General features: G+C 46.3%; 1 long non-coding RNA gene across 1 annotated transcript; it reads left to right on the top strand.

Annotated features, from left to right (window-relative positions):
* Positions 1-536: 536 nt before the first annotated feature.
* On the top strand, positions 537-9,326 carry LOC143270074 (uncharacterized). The gene is made up of 3 exons (XR_013046970.1): positions 537-1,120; positions 2,124-4,729; positions 5,545-9,326. It is a non-coding gene; the product is annotated as an uncharacterized LOC143270074 (long non-coding RNA).
* The last annotated feature ends 264 nt before the right edge of the window (positions 9,327-9,590 follow it).

The raw sequence follows: 9,590 nt of genomic DNA on the forward strand, positions 1-9,590 counted from the left end.
TCCAGGCTCACTGGCTTCCTTTCCTTACAGATATGGCTGTAATCAATAGCCAGAGAAGGTCACTTGCTAAATCAGAAATGAACAGCATTCATCTTTGATTTTAGCTTTGCTCATTGCTATATGCTGCCCTGTTCTGGTCTTCCTTCCCCCCACAAAAGTAGCCAGTGCTTAAGGTCCAAGTTGGTGGTTTTTCTTCATGCATTTAGCAGAGAAGAATCTCACTGGAATATTAAATTTGTATGTCCCTCTGTAGTTTGGCCTGCACCCAGACATTCATCATTTAAACCTCCCTGCAGAACTGTATTTCAAAAGTTGGTTGATATAGCTCAGTGGTAAAGCACCTGCCCAGCCATGCATTTGGCCCTGGGTTTAATTCCCAATACCACCAATGAGAGAAATAAATAAATAAAAAAAAAGCCAGACTGCATTTCAACATGTATTTTTGGCATTAAAATCATTATAAATTTATTTTATTTTTATTTTATGTATAGGAATGTCTTGTTTGCATGCATATCTGTGCACCGTGTATATACCTTATGACTGAGGAGGGAGAAGAGAATGTTTGATCCCCCAGAATTCTAGTTATGGATGGTTGTGAGCCACCGTGTGAGTGTTGGGAACTGAACTTTGACCCTCTGGAGGAGCAGCAAGTGCTCTTAAGCACTGAGCCATCTTTCTAGCTCCCACCCCACCCCAACCATTGTAATTTATCAGTTTACAATGGCACAAACTTATGAAATACAAAGTGATGCTCTGATTTCTGGATATAACGTGGCGTAATTAAAGCAGACGTGCTAATGTGGCCATTACTCCAAATGTGCAGCTGTGCAGGTGAGAACATTTGAATTGTATTCTCTTAGCAATTTAGATGTGTATGACAGTTTAAAATTATCTGCACACTATGTGATACAACTGAAAAGATAGTACACGTGTGGCTATCTGCTCCCATCTCCCCCTCCAGGTTCTGGTCATCATTCACCCTGTGCCTCTGGGATCAGTTGATTCACTGTCCATAGGACAAGGGGGGGTTGTCTTTTTGTGCCTGTCTGTTGTCACAGGCACAGCTCCTTAACTGTCTCTTCTCTATCTTGTCTTCTCTATGTATTGAAAACTTCTTGAGGTGAGTGAGGGTAAACATCTTCCCTAGAGTGGCCAGGTAAAGGGTGTTTGTTTAAAAATGCGACTTTTACCACTTTAAGGGATTATGTAATTATTCAACATTTATAAACTATATCATGAAAGCCTTTTCTCTTTTAAGAAATATTTCTTACAGTACTATCCCAAGGAACACAGGCCCTTTCACAAGATACAATGAGAGGTAGCGAAGTGATAACTGTATTTCTCCATTTGTCTTTGTACCTTTCTCTATCTCTTTACACACACCACACACACATACACACACACACACACACACACACACACACACAGGAGCATACCAAATACAGACACATGGATGCACACATGTAAACACAGACACACATGCAGAGATACAAAGAAAACAGACACAGAGATACAGAGACACCACAAATACATGCATATATCCATTTTATGTACATGCATACTTTGCGTAGGATGCTCATTTAATAGAGGTTGTTTTCTGTATCTTAAATTAAGATTTACTCTATTGATTTTTGATGGCTTTTGCAGTTTGTGCTATCCCTACTTCTGTATATAAAACACTCTTCAGAATTGCACAAAAATGAATTGAAACACTCATGATGGATAATTGTGTTTGGTTTCCTCATTAGTTTCGGGTGCAGATTCTCAGGGAATATCCCATTGCGTACATACAACACCGTCGTATTTCTATAACGGTATCCTTCACATTTGTATAATAGGATAATTCTAAATGAACACTCCACACTGTCAGCAAGAGGACTATGGCTTTCAAGAGCTCTTGAGACCAGGTGAGCTGGAGAGCTCCTGTCCGGAACTGAATACGCTTGGTATTCACAGAAGAGGTGGTAATGCATTTACGCCATGATCTAGGGAAACGTGAAGAGTAAAGGGGCAATTACTTGTGACTGTGTGACTGGAAGCCATTACTACATAGGAAGGTTCATTATGCAGCTTCTCTGTCTTGCTTTTTCCATCTCTAAGCAAATTTATTTTCTCGACTGTAGGGATTAAAAGCTCCAAGCAGCAGCTCTGGGGTTGAAAATGTTGAAGGGTCTCTAAAGCCTTCCGTTTGTGAGCAGCACTGCTTCCTGGAGACAGCATGAGTCGAGAACACGCCCCCTGAGCACATCCTCGTAACTCTCTGGATTCAGATGTGCATCTGTTCATGAACTTTCCCTCGGGCTTTCTAAGAGTTGGAGTGGTTCTGAGACTTTCCTGCTGGTATAATAAAACACCAGGGCCAGAAGTGGCGTATGGAAGGAGGGATTTATTTTGGCTTCTGTTTCCAGAGTGATGGTCCTTAATGGCAGGAAGGCGTAGCCACAAGCGGCTGGAAAAGGCAGCTAAGAGATCTTCAACTATGCAAAAGAAGTATCAAGAGAACCACAAGTGGGGTGAGGCTAAAAAACTCTCAAAGCCCGCCCCCAGTGACGTACTTCCTCCAGCAAGGCTCCACTCCATTGACGTACTTCCTCCAGCAAGGCTCCACTCCAGTGATGTACTTCCTCCAGCAAGGCTCCACTCCAGTGACATACTTCCTCCAGCAAGGCTCCACTCCATTGACGTACTTCCTCCAGCAAGGCTCCACTCCAGTGATGTACTTCCTCCAGCAAGGCTCCACTCCAGTGACGTACTTCCTCCAGCAAGGCTCCACTCCAGTGACGTACTTCCTCCAGCAAGGCTCCACCTCCTCCTACTGGTTCCGTAGCCTCCCCCAAACCGTACCAGCAACCAGGGGCCAAGTGATCAAATACCAGATTCCCTGGAGGACATTTCTCATCTAAACCACCACAGAGGACAACTTAATTTTTTTCATTTCTTCCGACATTGTTTGCACTCTTCCTTTCCTGGTGTGCATGCATGTTGAGGAACGTGTGCACAGGTTCGGTGGAGTGGAGTACAGTGAGACTGTTGACTCAGAGGTATTGGGGAGGCTGTATTGCTGGCCATGGCGTTCAATTAGTTTGGGGGCCTCTCTAAAACACAGATAAATGCACATGCTAGAGCAGCAGTTCTCAACCTGTGGGTCACAACCCTTTGGGGGTCACATATCAGATATTTGCATTATGATTCATAGCAGTATCAAGATTACAGCTGTGAAGTCGCAACGAAAATAATTTTATGGTTGGGGGGTGGTCACCATAGCATGAGGAACTGTATTAAAGGGTCACGGCATTAGGAAGGTTGAGAACCTCTGGGCTAGAAGGACCCGTTGTTCCATGTGCACAGGAAACCCATCCACTGTTCCTGACAGGCCTGTGATGGAGGAGCAGCCTTCACATGTTGATCAGCTCTGGTCACCCATCACTTTGCACCTTGGCATGTCTGTGCATGTGAACAAACAAAATCGAGAAACATGGATCCATATCTTGAGCAGACTGGTCCTGCTTTTCTTTTAGCAATGGGAAAATACTGTGACCGAGAAAATGTGCAGCCATGCTGTTGCGATAACAATGGAAACCTCAGGTTTTGAAAGCAGAAGTGGATCACCCAGGAGTTCACAAGACATTTTTTTCTCCTCTGAACAACAGCAGAGGAGACAGGAAAAGGAGACCTTCATGGTCACGATTTGTTCATTCATGCATTCAACAAGCCTTTGAAAACTCACGAAGTCACCTCAGCCACAGTTCTGAGGGGAATATTAAGACAAATAATAATAATATAAAAACCCAGCACTGGCCATTTAGAAGGGCTTCGGTCCTTCTAGCTCGGCCTGGCGTGATACAGTAAGGCGGAGGCTCAGAGTACAATGTGAGTTTGTTTGGGAAGACGGTATCTTGGTGGCATATCAGAATGGTTTTGCTGGGATGAAATGGATGCTTTGAATATTTGTCCCAACCGAAGCTTTTTTTTTTCATTTTAATGACATGCTTTTGCTTTGGGTGTCTTTTGGCACCCAGGGGAATCTTTGTTTGCTTCGGTGGGTGGTTTAGACACGGACATTCCTCACTGTATGCTTAAATGAATTCCAGCAGAACGTTAGGCTGAAGTTCCTTTTTCTTTCTCTGTCTGTGGTTGATCTTTACTAGTCCCTAAGCTTTTGCCATTCATTTTAAAGTCATTAGTTAAAATAAAAACAGAAACACTTGAGCTTGAAAGCACACAGAATTATTTCATGTACAATTTTCAGGAGAAACCCTCTGTGGCCTGAAACAGAGCAAGACTCCCCAAGCCCCCAATGAAACCTCCAGGTCGAATGGCTTGGTTCTCCCTGAGCAGATGGAGGGGAAAGCAGTCGGGGTGCTGCTGAGGGCTTGACTTCCTCCAAGGCTGGCTTCCTGACCCCTCCTACCCAGTCATGTTATCAAGACAAGGGCTTACAGACACAAACTATGTTTTTTTTTCTTAGTTATCTTCCAGGCTGCTTTGTTAAAAATCCTCTGACAAAAGTAACTTGAGGGAGAAAAGATTTATTTCTGCTTATCTCAGGGATACAGTCCATCATGGCGGGGACGTCAAGACAGCAAGATCTCAAAGAAGCTGGTCATATCACATCCACAATGGGGAAACAGAGAGCAGCGACTGAATTCATGCTGGTGTTCACATCAGTTTTTCTAGTTTACACAATCCAAGCTTTCCTGCCAGGAGAATGGTCCAGTTTATAGTTAAGGTGGGTTGTCCTATATCGATAAATATAATCAAGTTGATCCCCCACAGCCATGCCCAGGGACCCATCTTCTGGGGGGTTCTAGATTCTGTCAAGCTGATAATTAACATTAACCATGACCATGTTGTCACATAGGTCCTTATTTCTCTTGTGACGTCTATATATCCATTATCTAGCTGGCTCTCATGATTCAGACAATCATGATAATAGAAGCAACGCCTTGCTGTTCCTCAGTTCGTTCCCTCATGAAGAAGCAAAGGCCAGTGTATTCACAAGACTGTGTTAGCCAAGCAGAGACCAGGGCTTGTAGCCCTTTCCCAACACTGAGGCCAGCACAGGAGTCAGGTTTCCTTAGAGAAACTTAGCAGACACTAGAACGTGTGTCTGATGGGATAAATCAGTGGTTCTCAACTGGTGGGTTCTCTTTTGGGGTTAAACAACCCTTTCGCTGGGGTTGCCTAAGACGATCGGAAAACACAGATATTCATATTACAATTCATAATGGTAGCAAAATTACAGTTATGAAGTAGCAATGAAAATGATTTTATGCTTGGGGGTCACCACAACCTGAAGAACTGTATTAAAGGGTCGCAGCAGTAGGAAGGCTGAGAACCAATGGGGCGAAGGAGTCAGGAAGTTTCAGACAACCTGGCCTTATGCCCAGGAGCCACTGTGGAGAAAGAGAGGAGGTCATTGCTCCCCTCCTTCTCAGCTCTGCAGTGACCACAGTCCTAGGAGCTTTCTGTCTCAGTCCCACGTATAAGGTGGGCAGCTGCCGACCCTGGCTTCACTAATGTGTCTTCTTCTGTCATCTTCAGACAGCTGCCATTCGCTCCGATCAACATCGCCGTCCTGGTTTGGGGAACGTTTCTTACTTCTTGCTGGCCAAGCCTCCCTGTGGTGGCCCTGGTCAGGATTGCCCTTGTGAGAGTACTCTTCCCAGGATGTTGGCCACAAGTTCTGCGACCCGACCCCTCAGTGCTCATGCTCGATCTTCAGCCTAAAACGTATAGCTCCTTGGTATCTCAGCGTCTGCTTCCTGCCCCGCTTTGCGTTAGAGGACAATGGTGTATAGTCATTCTGTCGCTCCACTCCCAACGCAAACCTTTCTGTTCCTCTTGTGTTCTTCGATGCCTCATTTAAATCGCCAAGGACACGATGGAGAGGAGGGAAAGCAGGATGGACATGGAATACAGTGGAGGACCACGGAGAACCAGGAAGATAGCAGCGTACCTTGGTGTAGAACTGGAGGGACAGACAAACTGGCCATCAGCATCACACAGCACTCTTGCAGAGGACCTGCATTCAATTTCCAGCATTCATGTCAGGTGGTTCCCTACAGTCTGCAGCTCCAGCTCCAGGGGATCCAATGCTCTCTTCCGGCCTCCAGGGTTGCACACACACACACACACACACACACACACACACACACACACACACACACGCACAAATACACACAAATAAGTAATAAATATATAAATAAATATATTTTAAGAAAATCTCCTAGACTAGTGCTTCCCCATAGTATTGCTTAATAGTGTAATTCTTTTGCTCCCCCATGTGAGACTTGAAGAGAAAACTTGTCTTGGACATTTGCTGGGTGCCACTCTTTGGCAGGGGTGACTGCTGGGACCACCCCAGCAGTAGTTTTTCCTGCTCAGGGAACCTTCAGTCTCCAAAGAACCCAGTTTGCAAATCCACTGACATGGTGCAAGCCCCCTGTTTTCTCTTAAGGACACTGAAGTTCAGAAGGCGAATGGACAGAGTTCAAGGTCACCTAACCAGCTGTCGACAGAGCAAGCGCCACACTCCACCCTGCTTGAGCCACCCCACCCCAGTGGACTCTGATGCAGTGTTGTGGTGATGAACCTCCATGCCACGTCCTCTCAAGGGCCGCAGAAACAGATCCCTCCTCTTGCCGGTTCCACTTGGAAAACAGTCTCTCTGCAGCTGACACTGCTTCCTGCTCTGCTGTTGTGTGTGACAAGTGCATTCCAGGACCGGACCATATGTCCTGATGCTCTTTATGGAAACTACTGGGTGGCCCTCAGGAATACTTCCAAGTGGAACACCCTGCCTCGCTCTGTCCGGTTAGTCCTACGGTTTCCCACAGACACAGCAAGGCCATCCCCTGAGTGCCACCGGCAGGGTCCTGGATATGACCTGCACATGGCTCACATTGCTCATTTGGTGACACCCCAACATGTGATTTCCCTTCTTCTCCCACCGTCGCTCAGACCGTGCCAACTGGTGTGTTCAGTGTATTCCGCTCACGTGCCAAGCCAAGTGTGTGCATCTGTGTGCACTGGGGACTGTTTCCCTGCGTCAGCATGGCGGCTGCAAAGCTGTTTCTGATTGTAAGCTCATAGAAGTCAAAACTTTGAGGCCTGCAGACTTTGTAGGGCATCTACTGCAGAGCCACGTGGGTGTGGGTGTCCTGGGACCCTGATGACTGCCACCTGGCATGGGGGAAGCAAAGCTTGCTACTTGCCATCAGCAGCATGAATTTAGTCCAAACCCAAGGGTAGACAGACGCATTTACCCTTCAAGTGAAGTTAGAGAAAAGTAGAACATGAAGCTGGGTGCAAAGGATGTTTGATGTCAGCATCCTCCCACCCTGTCTCTGACTTCCTACCTCGAAAATCTGAGCCAAGCCATTTACTTAAATTGCCTCTTTCCTTTGCCCCGACTCTCAGTACCAGGTTTCAGACTCTGCATGCCCATCACCCTTCTAGTTTCACCCGCTCTGGGTGGCCTCCAGTGTGCTCTCCTGGCTTGAGCTGCCGTGTCCTGGGTTGTACGCTCATCGGGGTGCCCAGGACAAAGCCACAGCCTAGTCCCTATTTTCTGCAGAGTCCCTCCCTTCCCCACCTGGCCCCTGATACTCCCACTTTGGGATTCAAGCGGCCCTCCCTGAATACACCACGCTCTCCTTGTGTTAGTTAATTGGCCGCGTTGTGTTCTTACCCTGCAAGGAAATGTCACGAAACACGACAGAATCCGCTAATAAGAGTTTTATTAAAGATAAAGGGGCAGAGAGTGCGCAGGCCTGTGGGAGAGACACGTGTGCGGAGAAGAAGGAACTGGGAACATGGTGCTGGATTTTAAAGGCTGGGCGTGCCCAGGTCACGTCATTACTCAGCACATGCATGCACAGAGATCGCATGGCTACTTTGCACTACGTCGCCATGAAACGTCACGGATCCTGGTCACGCAAGACGCCTTGACCCAAAAATGGCTATCTTGACCTGGAACTGGCTAGGCAGAAGTGTCCAGGTCAGCCGGGCCCTGACTCGGAAATGGCTATCCTGACCTGGAACTGGCTAGGTGGAAGTGTCCACCGGGAATATGCAAACATGCCCAACCGTGGGGGTGTGTTGTGAACCCTTCACCTTGCCTAGCTGTAGCCCCTCTCCTAACTCCTTTTCTTGAGGCTCAGGACAATGAAGTGAAGCCCAGGCCACATGATTATCTGGCTATGGAGCCAGTACCAAGTTCCATACTCCCCCGAGTTCAGTTGGAAACCTTCTGCGAAGAAGAAAATGCAAAGCTCACAGAATGGTTTAGCGGTATTCCTTTGCTGTTAATCACAGAATCTGTTCCTTGTCCTGCTTTTTCTAATGCAGAAAGTTCCAGCACAGGCAATTCTGAATGGGAAGAGCTTGCCCAACAGCTAACAGAATCACCCGCCATGCCTCCTGTCTTGGGTTTATCCACCATTGATGAGGAAAATGTTTCTTATAGGGAACCTCGTGTCCTTCCTTGGACAGACTTTGTCCCCACACACATGTCTCACGGGGAAACTATAATGCATTCAATGTTTGTTCTTGTGTCTCTCTTTAGTCACAGCCTAAGTAGCATTATCCAACCTCACTGTGGTATTGTGTTCCTCCAAATATTGTGCATGCTAATAAATTTATCTGGGGTCAGAGACAGAGCAGCCACAATATTAAACATAAAGGATAGGCAGTGGTAGCACATGCCTTTAATCCTAGCATTCCAGAGGCAGAAATCCATGTGTTCAAGGATAGAGACAGGCATAGTGACTCATCATGCCTTTAATCCCAGAAAGCGAACCTTTAATCCCAGGGAGTGCTGGTAGAAAGCAGAAGGGTATATAAGGCATGAGGACCAGAAACTAGAAACATTTGGCTGGTTAAGCATTTGGCCTGGTTAAGCTTTCAGGCTTGTAGTGGCAGTTCAGCTGAAAGCCATTGGGATGAGGACACAGAAGCATCCAGTCTGAGGAAACAAGACCAGCTGAGAAGTTGGCCAGGTGAGGTTAGCTGTGGCTTGTTCTGTCTCTCTGATCATCCAGTGTTCACCCCAACACCTGGCCCAGATTTGTTTTATTAATAAGAACTTTTAAGATTCCTGTACACCTCACTTTGATTGATAGGGAAACAGAATGACCTAAACTTATTACTCTTAAAAGATTGCCTCAAATTTAGAAATAATGAGATTTTTTTTTTCTGAAGGCAATCACAGTTTTCTAGGTATGTCTAGATGTCAGCCCAACATCCTGTATTGCTTTTCCCACTGACTATAGATTGAAAATCTTAGAATGTACAAAGAATACATTGGGTGTCCAATTTCTGAACATGCCTCAGATAATGATGGATGAGGTCATGATAGGAGCCCACAGGTAGAAGTCCAAGGGATGGGCTGCCCGTGAGGCTCTCTCTGGGGTAGCACAGATGGCCAAGTCCATGCTCCTTATGGACTATGCTAATAGGAGATCCCTCAACCCCCATCAGTAACACATAAAACAAAGTAGCTCTACCTGGAATCACTCCAGTGCCCTTGTTGACACTCTACCTGTGGCTTCTGTATGTCACCTCATCCACTACCCTTCCTGCCTCAG

Source organism: Peromyscus maniculatus, chromosome 22 (assembly GCF_049852395.1).
Source record: "Peromyscus maniculatus bairdii isolate BWxNUB_F1_BW_parent chromosome 22, HU_Pman_BW_mat_3.1, whole genome shotgun sequence".
In the NCBI taxonomy this organism is placed as follows: Eukaryota; Metazoa; Chordata; class Mammalia; order Rodentia; family Cricetidae; genus Peromyscus; species Peromyscus maniculatus.